This window comes from Brachyhypopomus gauderio, chromosome 1 (genome assembly GCF_052324685.1).
Source record: "Brachyhypopomus gauderio isolate BG-103 chromosome 1, BGAUD_0.2, whole genome shotgun sequence".
In the NCBI taxonomy this organism is placed as follows: domain Eukaryota; kingdom Metazoa; phylum Chordata; class Actinopteri; order Gymnotiformes; family Hypopomidae; genus Brachyhypopomus; species Brachyhypopomus gauderio.
In genome coordinates, this window is record NC_135211.1 from 27,501,717 (window position 1) to 27,518,996 (window position 17,280).

The 17,280-nt window shown below is 49.8% G+C and overlaps 1 protein-coding gene across 5 annotated transcripts in view; it reads right to left on the reverse strand.

The window, feature by feature from the left end:
- Positions 1 to 17,280, reverse strand: part of kaznb (kazrin, periplakin interacting protein b) — a 134,154-nt gene that overhangs the window by 58,426 nt on the left and 58,448 nt on the right. The gene's annotated exons all lie outside the window — the stretch shown is intronic.

The window sequence follows — 17,280 nt, forward strand, 5'->3', positions numbered from 1 at the left end:
GCTCACACCAGAACAACATCAACACTTACAAGGACTAATTGGTGACTCATTAGCAGGAATTATCAAAGCAGGCTGCGTATACACAGGCATAAAATTTGGCTCTTAACAAATTAACCCAGAGAGGATACCTGTGTTCATAAACCAATCACGCACCAGAGCTCTGTGTTAAGCACCGCCCCTTCCACACCCTTCACCCCCATTGCGTGAGGAGACAGGTCTCGCCTGAGCTCATGGAGAGATGACGTTGGCGCGTGATTCTCAGCCTTGACCTGTACGAGTGCAGACGATGTAGACGGTGCAGACCTCTAGCAGTCAGGGAGGTGATTGATCTCACCTCGTTACTACACCTACAGGAAGAAACATCCCTCGATGCCTCTCACAGACCCCAACCTCCACCCCTGCGTTCAGCTGCCCTCCATCTATCCTGCCCCAACCCTCATCCATGCCCCTCTATCACCCCCACCCTCGGTGTGCTTACCCACCATAAATACCCCTCCAATCGTTTCATGACACTAATTAACACAGCTCTCTGGCCGTGGAGTAGAGATCCTTTCTAGAGAGGAACTCATTTTGATTGATAGGAGCCGTAGAACAAAGGGCAGTCTGCAAATGAAAGCCAATAAGGCTGTGGGCGGTGAAATGGACCAATGCAGATCGATGACATTATTGCCGACACCAAGAGGTGCTCAGGCAGCACAGAGGGAGGGGCACAGGGGGAGGGGCATAGGGGAGGGGCACTGGGGGAGGGGCACTGGGGGAGGGGCACTGGGGGAGGGGCACAGCGGGAGGGGCACAGAGGGAGGGGCACAGGGGGAGGGGCACTGGGGGAGGGGCACAGCGGGAGGGGCACAGAGGGAGGGGCACAGGGGGAGGGGCACTGGGGGAGGGGCACTGGGGGAGGGGCACAGAGGGAGGGGCACTGGGGGAGCGGCACAGGGGGAGGGGCACTGGGGGAGCGGCACAGGGGGAGGGACACAGGGGGAGGGGCACTGGGGGAGGGACACAGGGGGAGGGGCACTGGGGGAGGGGCACTGTGGGAGGGACACAGGGGGAGGGGCACTGGGGGAGGGGCACTGGGGGAGCGGCACAGGGGGAGGGACACAGGGGGAGGGGCACTGGGGGAGGGACACAGGGGGAGGGGCACAGCGGGAGGGGCACAGGCAAGACGGTGGAACGCCATCAAATGGAGCGGCAACTCCGACAGAAGATCTGAGAAATAAGAGACCGATAGGGATAGGGTGATGAAACCAACTGTGAAATTGTTTGGATTCTGAAAGAATCTGAAACAGTTTGAAAGATGCCCTAATTTATTTATTATCTTAAGGATAAGAGGGATGAATGGGGTGACTGTCCTCACTAAATCAGAATTCAAGAACACATAAGTCCTTGACGCTCCAGCAGGAGGGGGCGTCGTGCAGAATCACGGTGTGCAGCAGGGAGCAGAAACCCCTCTGAGATAAGAATCGCCTCCTGCCTCTGGCCGCTTGACGTGTGACACGAGCCAAAGGCGGCAATAAAAGCAGACGTCCTTTCAGCGAGAAACATATTTAGTAGGTAGATGTACATAAATCATTGTGGGGTGCTGTGCTAACGACGAGGCTCCGCCTCCCTGCGGAACACTCTTCTTTCCCCCTGAGCTTTGTTTAATTAACACCGCCAGTCCCCTAATTACGGAGGCCTCTGCACAGGTTTTATTTAAGATTTAACCAAACCACTCCTGTGGGGACCTTCAGAACAGCTGGCAAATGCTCGAACGGAAGACCAATATCCAATTCAGTCCGTTCCTGAAAATTCCTCCGGTTTAAAACAATCAATGTGCCCTCCAGAAAGGGCCATGAATCTCCGCCCTTTATCCCAAGCACAGTATGTAAATAAGTTCTGAAAAGGTCAAATTCAAATGTGTGTGCAGCTAAAGCTTTGAGGGGAATGAAACTTTCACATTACTTTACCAAGTCAGCGCCTGTCCTTAAGAAGTCGTTCCAATATGTTTTTCCAAACACTACATCATGAGCCAACGCTGCTTCCATAAAGGTTCCATGGCCAAAGGGAATGACAGACAGAAATATTCAGAGATGAATAATGCATCGTGGCCGTAAGAAAATGACCTGGTCTCTGAAATCTGGATTGGCAAATAGAGGTTTTCACCAAATATAGGTTTATCACATTTATCACCATTTTTATCACCATTTTTTCATCTGCAGCTCTGGGGGCCGAGACATGCTATACTCACATAGAAAGTAAAGATCATGGTGTCATCCCTAACAGTGCAGGCATGAATGTTTTTGGTGTGTTATAATCTATATGGCACAGCCTGCATTGTCTCTAATGCCACGGTAGTCTCTAGACTCCTCAGCATATCTCTACACTGTAGTTGCTAAGCAACACTTGAATGCAAAAAAAAAAACCCAAACAAACAGAGAGGAAAAAAAAACACGCTTAAATTTTAATCCTCTTTCAAAGACAACGAATAAGCAGAAAAGATGTACTGCAGTGAGCTGAATATTGCACAGTGTCTAAGAGATTAGGAGGCAGGAGAAAAGCCTTGGACAGGTAATTGGAGGTAAATGTAAGACGGCTCTTTCATTAAACGCCTGACTCACTGATTGACAACTTCCTGGAGCAAAGAACTTTCTCCCAATAATGATACTGGTGTAATTTTAGTCTAATAACTCAGGAAAGATAAATTAGAACGCTAAATGCTGAGGATAATTTCCTGGTTAGTGATATTTAGTAGGTTATTTTTGCTAAATGTGAATAAAAAGAAGAAAATTTGGAGAGCTCACCACATTCTTTAGGCTACAGGTGAGATGCTTTGCACTGCAGTACCTGTCCCATCAGCCATCTTTCCCTGCAGAACATCAGAAGACCCATTGCCTTCTAATAACGTTCGCTTCAGCGGCCCGCTAATCCTTGCTCAGAAGTACTGGGCCTTGGTTAGCGCACCAGGACCCGTAAGGATGTGACACAGCAGTATAGCTGTTCCCAACCTGCTCTCCAGCGGTGCTATGGCGATCCGGTCTTACCATAGCGCTGAGCACGCTTCCAAACCACGGCATTAAGCTTGAAATCGGAGACACACACAAACCCCAGAGGCTGCCACAGTCGCACACTGACCTGTAGAACACGTCCTGGTGTACAGAACAAACACCCAACGGTCAAACGTTAATCACCCAGCAGCTGTGCAGGACAGGCTAGGACTGGGGACATCTGGTAGCATGACACCCTCATGTTTTTCACCTCGGTTGGGCCACCGGGCCTTGGGACCCTCGGTTCATCAGTCTACTGTGTGGGTTGACTAATACGTATTCAATTGCTGCTTCCTGACACTAAATGTGGTAGAGTATAAAAATCTCTGAATCATCTCTGCTTCACCTGGACTGTCCCACCCATTCCTCCTTCATCCACCTGCTGTTCTGCGACCACCACCCATCACCCAAATCTGCTTCTGATCAATACAGCATTGTAAACACTGCAGCACTTGCAAGCCCTCCCTGTTAGATGCTTCTAACACACACACACACACACACACACACACACACACACACACACACACACACACACACACACACACACACACACACACACACACACACACACACTTTCTCTGCATGATTCTGAGTTTGCTTATTTCACACTGGTTTGAGTATTTGACATTTGACTCCTCTTCAAATGCGGTGTTAATACAACACAGCGACTCTTTCCAGTTCTCCCTCCTTCTCTCCCTCCCTCTGGCTGTTTGTTTCCCTCTTTCATTCTTGTACACTTTCTCCTTCTGTAGTGGTGTTGGTATCTTTAACATGTTGATAAAAGGTAGCTGTATTTACCACCTTCACAGAGCCCCACCGTGCTGGAGGTGCTTGGGTCTCTGTGATCTCCAGTTTCCCCAGTGTGATAGTGGAGGCCTCTACACCTCCAGCACTGGTCTGCCTGGCGTGGTGAATCCTGAGTCATGGGTCAGTGGGTGACATGCTGCCATCTATGCCTCCAGCACCCTGCCAGTGACCTCTACCGCCCTCTACAGGCTGCTGAAGAAGCAGATTTCTTAAGGCTGTATTTCCTGGCCTATAGGAGAACTGGAATGACTGCGATTAGCGTCTCAGTGAGGGTAAAATACTGCCATGTCATACATAATAAAGGTTTTTACAGTATGGAGAGTATATGGGAGAGCGAGAGAGAGAAACTGTAATTATAAAGGGAGGACAAACCTGAGGCAGATATAAGCTTGGGCTGGCACTGAATGTTAAGGTCATTCTACCACTGTGGGTTTAATGGAGTCCAGATGGGTTTCTCCTTGCCCGCTAACCATGTTACTGAAAAGATGTCGTATCAGGCGCTCGGCACATTGGCAGTAATCCTCCCCTCTCAGGGTTACCGGGCAGCTGCACCTCCACCCGTAGCCATCCACCCTTAGCCCTCCACCCTGGTCATCTCCCCCACTGGGGTTCACCTGTCAGCACGAAACATGCAGGACTCCACAGCTGCCTCAGGGGATGGGGGAGGGGCCGTGGGGTCAGCTGGGGGGCGGGGCTACAGGGCTGCCCCTCCCCTCAGTTCACCAGCTGCATGTCACGCTCTCTGATTTCAAGAAGCTTCCACACTTATCGAGAGTGTGTAAGTGCCTGTCCATGTGCAGGGGGGAGTTGGCCATCACCTATGGTAGTGATTAAAAAAGACTCTTGCTCATTTTTTGAACAGCTTAACACAGTTCCCTGTGCTCTCGGAAAGACATTTGTGAAAAGTACAAAAAAAAAACCACCCAATTCTGACCCTAATTCAACTTTTGTACTTGTGCGTTCTGTGGTGTCAATTTCTCCACTGTGAAGAAAAGGTCGTTTTCTGGGTGTTGCTTTTGTATGCTAATGAGCATCGCTCTCATTGGCTGAATCAGTGGAGGAGTGGGGCAGAAAGCTCTGCATAGATCTGCAATGTCTTCAGAACAAACTAGAACAATAAGAGCAGAGTGTTTATCCCAACATGGTGGCTCGGCCCACAGGGACACGATTCACAGAACGACTGCTTCACAGAGTGAGAGGAACAGAGCTGGAGATTCCAGGAGCAGCCATGATTCTGGCTCCATGTCTCCTGTAAGCAGGAGTGTGAGCCAACACAGTGGGGGGTGAGGAGGGGTGAGTGGGTGGGGTAAAGCTGGGGTGTACTGTTACGGAGCAAGAGGAAGGAGCCAGGAATGACAGGAGAGAGAGAGAGAGAAACAGGAGAGAGAGAGAGACAGAAAAGAAAGACTTTCCCACGTAACTCCAACTATTCTAATTGATTGTAAAAAGTTGCAGAACTCCATCAATGACAGAGGGGAATAAACAATAAGAAACCAATTAGCTGTGAGTATAAACACCTGCCTGCTGGTTTCTCAATCAGTGAAACCAGTTAATGCCTAACAGCACATTACCATACACTCAACTGGTCTCCCTGCAGTCAGGACGCACGTGTGTGTGACTCTTGACAGTCTATTTACTAATCATTTAGACAAGGACCAGTAGGTCTGCTAGGACACACACACATGTGTACACACACACACACACACACACACACACACACACACACTCACACTGCTTACTGCTTACAGAAATCTGCTTACAAAAAGGCAAACGTTCATTATAACATTTCAGGAGCTGAAAAATTCATGCCTATTCTTATTTAGGAAGACAGAGTATCTACAAAAACATACTAGTGAATAAGCATTATTCTATTTTGCAGAAGTAAGCTGGAAAGTGAGCAGGAAAATCTGAACCCAATATTCACCAACTATGCACATCTTTGACTCTGACAAATATTTACGGGTCTAACCACAGTAACAGATAAACCCTCCCTCATTCTCAGAGCCATTATACTCGTTTCCTCGACAGCCCCACCCCCTCTGCAGGCCACACCTCCTTCCTTCTTCCGTCGCTCTTGCCAAAAGGAGAGGTGGTCCAAAGCCAAGAATATTTTCCCATCAAACAGAACAAATACCATCTGTGCTCGATAAGGATCAGCTCCATGGCTAGACTGCTGTTTGATGAAATCCATTACATATTCGGGAGGTTAGGGGGGGTCAAACATCCCAAATAAAATAAGTTACAAATGACACTCTTTGGATTACCAACCACTTTTTTCCCCTCACAAAGCCAGTTTACTACAGTCACGGTTGTCTTTTGGACTAAGCGTATGGCTCAAGATGGCTCAAAGCTAAGAAGAACTCAGCTGAACATCATTGCATATTGTGCCTATGTTTTTACTCCAAATGCAGGAACATTGTGAGGTAGGGTTAGGGGAATAGTGGACACAAAATAGGAGAGGAGGCGTAATTTCAACCACATTGTTTTCAGTGTCTGAGCTGAGCAGAACTACGGCCTAGAGTATCACATGCTTGTGGTCGGAGCTGCTGGCCCCTCTAGACCAAACACCGCCACATTGGGAAAGAACAGGGGGGGGGGGACAGAGGAGTTGCCTGTGTGTGTGTGTGTGTGTGTGTGTGTGTGTGTGTGTGTGTGTGTGTGTGTGTGTGTGTGACTGGGTGCACTTTTTGTCTCAGCAGCTGCCATCAAGCAGAGATAACCAGGTACTGTAGCCACAGCTGAGAATCCAGAGCCCAAAACCCAGCCAGAATCTTAACGTGAAGGTTTTCAATCAGTCAGAGGCGTCCGTGAACACCAGAGGCAGATATATGTGTGGCAGAAGCATGTTGTGCAGTCACGATTAATGGAGCAGTGAGAACCTGATGAGCTTGGCAGGAGATACAACAAGTGCCGCTTCCGTCAACAAGCTGGAAACATCCATGAAAGAGTCTCGAAAATGAACTGAACCACCATATCTGACAATTACTGTGTGTTTACCCACCAGATGGCTGCTGGCACATGGCCCTTCTCTATGATGCCAGCGCTGAAGCCGTCTCAGCCGTGCTCTTCCTCCGAGGCCTGAAATGACTAATTACTCCAAAGCTGAGGGAAATGGGACCTAGAGCTGATCCACCGGCAAAGGTCAGAGGTCAGAGAAAGCATAAATGCGCACTGGTTGTCATTCTGCTGTGGCTGGAAAAGTCTATGCTGCTCAGACCTGCCGACAAGGAGATGGTGTAGGAGGAGATGGAAGGAGGAGGTGGAGGGGTAGGGAGGAGGTTCAGGTGTAGGGAGGAGGAGGAGGAGGAACTTGGATGTTTTCACACTCTTCCTGAAGGTGTAAAATGTGCTGCTCCTTGGAAGGCCTGGCAGCAAGAGGGTAAGCATTTAAGCTGCCAGAGAGGTGAACACAGATGTCCCCCAATAAGACAAATGTCCCCCAATAAGACAAACGCAGGCTGAGGATGAGGGCAGGACACAGTAGTGGCAGGTCCGTTGTTGGAAGAGTCTAACCAAGACTGACTCTCATCATCCGTCACCAACATCTTACCGATCTGGCACACAGGGTTGGTTTGCCTCGGGAAATGTCATCATCAGGTTGAAATTTTGGAATGCTTATCTCGAATGCTCATGCTAGGCTATGTTGATTTGATTGTGAGTGTGAGTGTGTGTGTGTGTGTGTGAGTGTGTGTGTGTGTGTGTGTTCTAATCCTGAACTTGCTAGGCTACGTTGAAACCCTGAGGCCACTGATACGACCCTCTGCCACGCAGGGACCCTGCACCTCTGCCCGGTTCTGTATGAGCTGTAGAACTACTGGTCTCTCTCACCACAGACACTGACTCAAACTTGCCTCAGATGTGGGTTTTCCAATGACTCTGCTAAGCCCTAGGGCACACATTACCCTTTAAAGTGCAGAGGTTCTCAGTGATGCATACAGCACATGAACTATGAGAAAGTGTATTTTTCGTTCCCTCGCCGCTCCCAGTTTCTAGATGAACTCACTTTATTGCTCTCTCTCGCCCCACGTGCTCCTAGGTCACTCTCGCTGTTTCCTGCCGCCTTTCTGTTACTTCCTGTCACAGGATGCTTCTCACATGTCCGTCGCTATGTCCTCAGGTCTTCTCATGAGCGTGAGTCTGTGTGCCTGCACACATCTGCTCGTCATGGTGCTGTGTGGAGATGCTCCGTCACGCTCGGTCACACTTCGCCTGGCCACGCCCCGCCGCTAGCAGGCCGTCAGTTTGGTTTCGGGGTGAAATTCCACCGCCACATCAGCAGCTGAGAGCAAAGTTGAGGTTAATTTTGGGACTTGTGGGAAAATGTTGAATAGGAACACCCGCGGAGCCACACGTCCGTGAAACGTGGCCGTCACGACGAATGAATTCATTGTTTCTTAGCCAGGATGAAAGATGAAAGGTTTCAGCACCCATTTATCGCAGGGCCACTGGCCTCGGTGAGCTCTGTAAGAAACAGAAGCAAGAAAGGGACGCAGACAGCCGAAGGACGGGGAAACGGACGCTGGACACTTGGGAGAGGACGACTATCGAGAGAACCAGCTGGACTTTGGCAAGAGATTAAGGCAGACCAAATTATTAAGGGCGGAACGTGTGAATGGGCTTTCATGATCGTGCAGGAAGACTCTGAATATGCCGCGGGTCCGGGGACGCAGGCCTGACCCATCACAAAACTTCAACCACTGCATCATTTTTTCAAACGACTAGAATATGTGGTGCATTTGGAGAGAAACTCAGGGAAAGACAGCTAAATATACTGCCCCTAGTATCTTTTAAGAATTTTTAAAAACTATTCTTGCAGGTGCCAGTTTTCAGTTTGTTGAGAATTTCCGTTTCATGTCACCAATTGTATAATTGCTCTTCAGGGCAATGAAAATCTCTCAGATGGGCCATCAAATCATGGCAGAGACTCTTTCCAGTCCTCTGCCTGAGGATGAGACGATTCACTTTGATCATCATGAGTACCCTTGGAGAAATGTGAGACAGCATTTGTTTAATCAGTTTCTATTGCTCTGAAAGGGCACGTCCAAAACCCACCCGTGGCTGCAGTGGAGGACATTCATCTTGCTGGCTTCCTTCGGGCTGGAGGATGATGATGCAAATAAAGATCTGAGACGGGACGGTCTGCTAGCGCCTCGCGCACCTGCTGGAACGTCCCAGTCTCTGTGTGCAGCAGATGAAGTGACTCTGTGTTCTAGTCTGTTCCCAAATGTGGTCAGACTCAGATTGTCACAGAGCAGTCATATGTTGCCCATTGAAGGTAACAGCAAAAACACTCTCTCTCTCTCCCTTTCTCTCTCTCCCTGTTCTACTCTTCCTCTCGCCCTGGTTTGTTCATGAAGCAATGAGGCATGTTAATAGGATGAGCTGGGACCCTTCGAGCAGGATGAAGTAGCCGCCCACTCTCTTAGTAATGTTACAGACCTTTGAAGTCCAGACTCAAACGAGATTTGGTTGATTTGAGGTGAAAATATGCAGTAGGTTTACTAAGGCAGGAGAGGCAATGGAGAACTGAGACTCACTTAAGCTCAGATCATTAGCTTCGTCTCCATGGAGAAAATGAGGGAGGGAGAGAGGGAGGGAGGGAGGGAGGGAGGGAGGACTGTGATCTGCCCATGCACAGAAGGTCCCACCTCCACAGGGACAGAATGAAACTCCATTTCCGTCTCCGCTCTCCTTGGCAACATTCCATAGCCTGGGTTAAGAGTTTGCAGCTTTCTCATAGACGTATCATCCAGGCTTAACTGGAGGCTTCTCCATCTCTCCATGTGTGGGGTGGTGGAGACGGACGGAGTTCTGATGCAGGCCAGACGGCCCCAGTCTCAGCACACAGGGAGGCGACAGTCGATGCTTCCACTCCCATCTCATCGACCTGGGCTGCAGCGTGGGCTCTGGGCCTCCAGACCCCGCCCTCCACACATCAATGCCCCTCCCTCCACACATCAGGACCCCGCCCTCACTACGCAAACCCCACTTTCCATCTTCAGCAATCAATAAAACATCTACTCTTCTCCCAGCTGTTGTGCTCTTGAAGGCAGAATGAATGACGGTTCAGCCGTAGCTCAAGCGTAGCCGTCCGTGCACAGGAAGTCCTGTTTCCCTCGACCGCATATGTAAATCAGCCTGACATACGGCCTTAATAAACACCACGCTCAGCTAGAATTGAAGTGGAGGACACATAATGTCTCGTTTCCTGCACTGGGGTCCAGCAAATATCGTCCTCTGAGAACAAGAGAAAATATGTAGCGTGTCACTTCTTGTTGGGCTGTGACAAAGGGGCTGAGTGCAGAGGCAGAGATGCAGTAGGATGAGAGGTATGGTGGAGGAGGTGTGGGGAAGGAGAGGTGGAGGAGGTGTGGTGGAGGAGGTGTGGTGGAGGAGAGGTGTGGTGGAGGAGGTGTGGGGAGGAGAGGTGTGGTGGAGGAGAGGTGGTGGAGGAGGTGTGGTGGAGGAGAGGTGGTGGAGGAGGTGTGGTGGAGGAGAGGTGTGGTGGAGGAGAGGTGGTGGAGGAGGTGTGGTGGAGGAGAGGTGGTGGAGGAGAGGTGTGGTGGAGGAGAGGTGGTGGAGGAGGTGTGAGGAGGAGGTGTGGGGGAGGAGAGGTGTGGTGGAGGAGAGGTGTGGTGGAGGAGAGGTGGTGGAGGAGGTGTGGGGGAGGAGAGGTGTGGTGGAGGAGAGGTGGTGGAGGAGAGGTGGAGGAGGTGTGGGGAGGAGAGGTGTGGTGGAGGAGAGGTGGTGGAGGAGAGGTGTGGTGGAGGAGAGGTGTGGTGGAGGAGAGGTGGTGGAGGAGAGGTGTGGTGGAGGAGAGGTGTGGTGGAGGAGAGGTGGTGGAGGAGAGGTGTGGGGGATGAGAGGCGTGGTGGTCATACCTCAATAGCCAATCAGGCTTCAGACAGAGTATGGGTCCCAGGGGACATCAGTGCCCTAGGCTGACCACATCAGAGCCATGGATAAAACCATCAGAACAAGGACAGGAAGGGATCTGAGAGGCAAGTCTGAGTGAAAGCATTTTTCTTTCTTATTGTCTCTCAGCTTTAATGCGATTGGTAGTTCAGTGGTGTGCACCAGGTGTTTGGGGCTGGTGTGTGAAGAATAGCTCCAGGACCTAATCTACAGATGTTTACTCTGATTAAAGCAGCACTTTACTGCTACTTTACCACTTTTCCTTCAGCCCATTTCTCCACAGACGCTACATTAGTTAGGATATCACCTCACTCGTTTCTCTCTCATATATCTCCTTGTTCTACTTTGCTTGCACATGGGTGTGTATGAGTGTGGCTAGGTGTGTGTGACCATGTGTTTGTGTGTGAGTGTGTGTGTTTGTGGGTGTGTTTGTGTGCGAGTGTGGGTGTATGGGTGTGTGAGTATTTGTGGATGGGTGTGTGAGTATTGGGGAAGGGTTATGTGAGCATTTGTGGATGGGTGTGTGAGTATTTGGGATGGGTGTGTGAGTATATGGAATGGGTATGTGAGTATTTGTGGATGGGTGTGTGAGTATTTGGGATGGTTGTGTGAGTATTTGTGGATGGGTGTGAGTATTTGTGGATGGGTGTGTGAGTATTTGTGGATGGGTGTGTGAGAGTATTTGGGATGGTTGTGTGTGTATTTGGGATGGGTGTGTGAGTATTTGTGGATGGGTGTGTGTGAGTGTTTGGGATGGTTGTGTGTGTATTTGGGATGGGTATGTGAGTATTTGTGGATGGGTGTGTGTGTATTTGGGATGGGTGTGTGAGTATTTGTGGATGGGTGTGTGAGTATTTGGGATGGTTGTGTGAGTATTTGTGGATGGGTGTGAGTATTTGTGGATGGGTGTGTGAGAGTATTTGGGATGGGTGTGTGAGTATTTGTGGATGGGTGTGTGTGAGTGTTTGGGATGGTTGTGTGTGTATTTGGGATGGGTATGTGAGTATTTGTGGATGGGTGTGTGTGTATTTGGGATGGGTGTGTGAGTATTTGTGGATGGGTGTGTGAGTATTTGGGATGGTTGTGTGAGTATTTGTGGATGGGTGTGTGTATTTGGGATGGGTATGTGAGTATTTGTGGATGGGGGTGTGAGTATTTGTGGATGGGTGTGTGAATATTTGTGAATGGGTGTGTGTGAGTATTTGGGATGGTTGTGTGTGTATTTGGGATGGGTATGTGAGTGTTTGTGGATGGGTGTGTGAGTATTTGGGATGGTTGTGTGAGTATTTGTGGATGGGTGTGTGTATTTGGGATGGGTATGTGAGTATTTGTGGATGGGTGTGTGAGTATTTGTGGATGGATGTGTGTGTATATGGGATGGTTGTGTGAGTATTTGTGGATGGATGTGTGTGTATATGGGATGGTTGTGTGAGTATTTGTGGATGGGTGTGTGTTTATATGGGATGGTTGTGTGAGTATTTGTGGATGGATGTGTGTGTATATGGGATGGTTGTGTGAGTATTTGTGGATGGATGTGTGTGTATATGGGATGGTTGTGTGAGTATTTGTGGATGGATGTGTGTGTATATGGGATGGTTGTGTGAGTATTTGTGGATGGATGTGTGTGTATATGGGATGGGTGTGTGAGAATTTGTGGATGGATGTGTGTGTATATGGGATGGTTGTGTGAGTATTTGTGGATGGATGTGTGTGTATATGGGATGGTTGTCTGAGTATTTGTGGATTGATGTGTGTGTATATGGGATGGGTGTGTGAGTATTTGTGGATGGATGTGTGTGTATATGGGATGGGTGTGTGAGTATTTGTGGATGGATGTGTGTGTATATGGGATGGGTGTGTGAGTATTTGTGGATGGATGTGTGTGTATATGGGATGGGTGTATACTGATGTCAGTGCTGCTGTCACTGGCCCAGCACCAGCTGCAGGGGCCAAGGCCTCTCTGAAAGGTCAGAGGGGTCACAGGTCACCACCGTGGATTGATGGCACAGATCTGATCAACACCTGAGACCTTCAGCTTGTCTATGGAGAGAGACGAGAATCTCTCAACAACGGGAGAGTCGTTATTGTCCTGCCAGTGATATAAGTCATGTCACAATAAACAATTAAACAATAGGAAATAAAAACATCGTCAACTTGTTCCACCCTCCCCCAACCACGTGTGTCTGCCGTGGGGACAACTCGGAGGACAACGTGCTTGACTGCTCTTGTCTTTCACTCTCTCCTTCTTTCTATGCCAGGCAGCACTGATCTCATTACGCAGCCCCGACCTCATCAGCATGGGGGCTGGGGAGACAGCGCCGCCCTTCTGGACAGCCAATTAATTATGCACATGCATGAACTGCAGCAAGCCCTGCTGCGCACACACACACACACACACACACACACACACACACACACAAGGTAGAGATGCAGCTCTCACAGAGACTGCACAGGAGACGATGGATTTGTGTCCAATTAAACCCCTGGGAGAGACGATTAGATGGAAACATGCAAAGACGGATGGGAAGCGTACAGAATGTGGAAGAACCACTGACAGTATTCCAGCATGGATAAGACGGGGAAGAGCCTGTGTGTGTGTGTGTGTGTGTGTGTATTCAGAGTTATTAACCTGTCCTCTGTGGCAAGGGCCAGCCTTGGGCTTTTGTGTGGACCCAGTTCCCCCCCAACCACAGACAGGGTGTGGTTGGGAGGGGTCTGGCTGCGGTTTGGTCAGAGGGGGCGGGGCTATAGTGGGGGAGGGGTGGGTGGGGTGTGGTCACAGTCAGCATTTTCTCTTGCACATGGGGACCTTGCATGAGGCTGTGGGGAGGAGGGAGGCAAATCCCCCAACAGACGCGGAGAAACAGCAGCTGTTCGGTGTCTTCAGTAACGCACGCGTGCGTCTCGCTCGGATTGGCTGAGCTAACGAGAGCACTGGGGCCTCTTCCTCTTCCTCTCTCCTGCCCAGATCACGCCACTCAAGAGCAAACACCAAGAAACCTCGTCCCTCAATGACAAAAAAAAACAAGACAAAAAAAGGTAGTGATGGTTGAACAAAATTATTAAAGCCCAAAAATGGTAAGTACAAAAGCCACAAAGCCAGCAGTGCTTAAAGCGCTCTTATTGAAAAAAAAATTAAGAAAAAGAAAGATTACAAAATTAATTTAAAAGAAAAAGAGAGAGAATAAGATGGACATGGCCCCGCAGGTAGACGCAGGACATCTGATAGAAGCAGGACATCTGACAGAAGCGGGACCTCTGGTAGATGCAGGACCTTTGATAGATGTGGGACCTTGATGATCTTCAAAAACACCTCCTCCAGCCTCAGGACTTTCTTTACTCCCCCACCCCTCCATCCTCTCTCTCTAATCCTCTCTCTCTCTCTCTCTCTCTCTCTCTCTCTCTCTCTCTCTCTCTCAGATCAGCAGTGCTAAGCTCAGGCTGTGGCGGCTGCTGGCCTTGTCTTGGACACTCCTGACCCTGGGCACCAGGGGGCGCTAGCATCAGCCACGCTGCACAAGCACAGCCCTTGAAGCCATAATGAGGACAGAATTCATACACAACGCATCTTAGAGAAGCACCATCAAGAGAAGATGAATCACAACTCTCTGCATTCCGTTATTCATGTGTGAAGTGGAGTTCGTTGTGACCTTATTGCAGAGAAAGACTGTAGTAACACTGCTTTCGTAATGTGGCGCTGTGACTGCAGTGACCATTTCTTTAATCTCCAGTGAACTGAACAGAGCCAGTATGCAGATGAAGCCAACATTAAAATGCCAGCGAGGATCTGTCCAGACTCCCCTGGTAGCCTGGCAGGCTGTTCACAGAGCCTCACACAGGCTCACAGTTCCAGCCGTTTCTACGGTGACAGCTTCCAGCCAGCCTGCTTTTCCCATCTCTCCATCAGTGGCAGGGGCCTACCGCTCACCAGAGCCAGCACACACACACACACACACACACACACACACACACACACACACACACACACACACACACACACACACACACACACACACACACACACACACACACACCACAGTGATGGAGGCAGCCCCAAAAACACTGCAGTGCTGCAGACCTTCAAGCTCAGGATACCCACCTCTCTCTCTCTCTCTCTCTCTCTCTCTCTCTCTCTCTCTCTCTCTCTCTCTCCTCACCCCCCCCCCCCCCCCCCCCCCCCCTCCACTCGTTTCCTCTCTGGGTCCGGTAGACAGGGTGCCCTGCTGCCTGGTGCTGTGTGCAGGCTCTCTCTATCTCGCTGCTGCTGGCCTCTCTTCTGCAGTGGTGTCTGCTCTCTCCAGTCCAAGGTTCTCCCTGCTCCCCGCCCAACCCAGCCCTCCAGGGAGGTGGAGCTCCACTGCAGGCCGGAGCAGAAGCAGGTGAGGGCCAGACCAGTGAACAGGCTGGACCCTGAATAATGCATTAGGTTTTCAGAGTATTGATTTTAGAGGACGCTGATTTTTCCGTTTTAGGCGATGAGAGAATGTGTATTGGCCAGATGCCTCTTCCCCCACAAAGCAAACGTGTCCGTGCTCACAGTGATGCAGTTCAGTGACTACGGCCCATAACTTACACTACAATAATCCAACAACAGGACTGACGGACTGGGCAGCGGCCAGTAGTACTGGCACAGTGACATTACAGGAAGACACACACACACCCACTCATACACGCACACACACCCATCACACACACACACACACACACACACACACACACACACACACACTCACGCACTCACACACACACCCACTCATACACGCACACACACCCATCACACACACACACACACACGCACACACTCACGCACTCACACACACATGCACTCACACACTCACACCCACCCACACACACTCATACACACCCACCCACACACACACCCATCACACAGGGAAGCCCCAGGGCACAGACAGGAATGTGAGATTGTACAAAGGGTCCAGGTTTTGAGAGCTTTATAGCTCATCTATTTCAGTTTACTGGGGACTAAAAAGACAGAAGATGCCTTCATTCTCAGCAAAGCAAAACATGCAACCCATGTTTCATAGGACAGATCAGGCCACATCCTCCATCCTTAGAAGTTGAACTTGACAATGAGAATTTTATAGTGCTGGTTTGGTAGATTCAAGACGACATCATGACCCAGAGAGAAAACACCCTGATAATCAGATGTGTAGTGATACTCGTGTTTTCCACGTAAACCCCATCAGATCATGTTGTTTGTTACTAGAGCTCTGATATGTGTTCCACTTTAATTAGAGCTGGTGAGATGACACCAGCAAGCAAGACGGAGCACTCATACCACCCACCTAACCCTCTCTCTCTCTCTCTCTCTCTCTCTCTCTCTCTCTCTCTCTCCCTCCCTCCATGGCGACACCAGCACAACAGGGTTAGGGTTAACGAGTGTGTGGCATGTTCTGGTGCTGGTGGGTGTTGTAAAGCTAACTCTGGCCTAGGTCAAGTCAAATGTATTAATACAGCACTTTTTACAACACAAGTTGTCAGAAAGCAACTTTACAAATGTTTGGGTCCACATCCCTGATGAACAAGCCAGAGGTGACAGTGGCAGAGAGAAACCTCCTGGTGGAAGAGAGGAAGAGCCCCTGGGAGACTGCAGAGGAAACCCCTCCTCCAGGAGCAGCCCAGCTTAGGAACAGTCCACCTGTTATTACATCATATATGGTCCATGCAGACAGGTCAGTGTAGCTGTGGGAGTCTCAGATGTGTTAGTGAATCCAGGGAGGGTGATATGTTTCTTCATCGCCTGAAGCTGATGACTGGGGCGGATGGCACCATTATAATAATATAATAATAATAATCTTTATTTGTATAGCACCTTTCATACATACACGCAACTCAAAGTGCTTTTGCTACGAGTTTGTCAGGGCTTTCACGGAAGAACATTAAGTTGAAGCCCAGAGTCCAGCAGAGGTGTGACACACAGTCACACAGCCAGTTCCCAGCTGGACAGACGCTCACCACGCCGACGTGAGAGCCATGAGGGCAGTTCCCACCAAAGGTGAGGTGAGACGGGGTGTGTGTGTTCGTCCTCCTCACACTCACATGTACACGGCCCCATGACCACACAAGAGTGATAGATAGATAGATAAATAGATAGATAGATAGATAGATAGATAGATAGATAGATAGATAGATTGATTGATTGATTGATTGATTGATTGATTGATTGATTGATGAAAATTCCCCTCACGAGAGTCCCATTTCTTGGTCGGGTCAAACTTCACGATCCCTCACACAGAGTACCACAGTTCCCCCTGACTCAGCCTGTGGCTTCATTGATCTCAGACAGTCTCTAGGTGTCCCCGGGTGGAGACACACACCCTTCTGAGCTGCCCCATGTGTCCCTGGCCTGCAGCACACCCTGACCCATCACCGTGGTCATATGTCGATCCTGCCCTGTGTGTGTGTGTGGAACAGCAGGCCAAACACAGGGTCCCTTCAGCTAAGAGCCGGGGGCAAAAGACGTTTCACCACAAGCACTGACTGCCTCCACCTGCCTACACCTGCATCCACC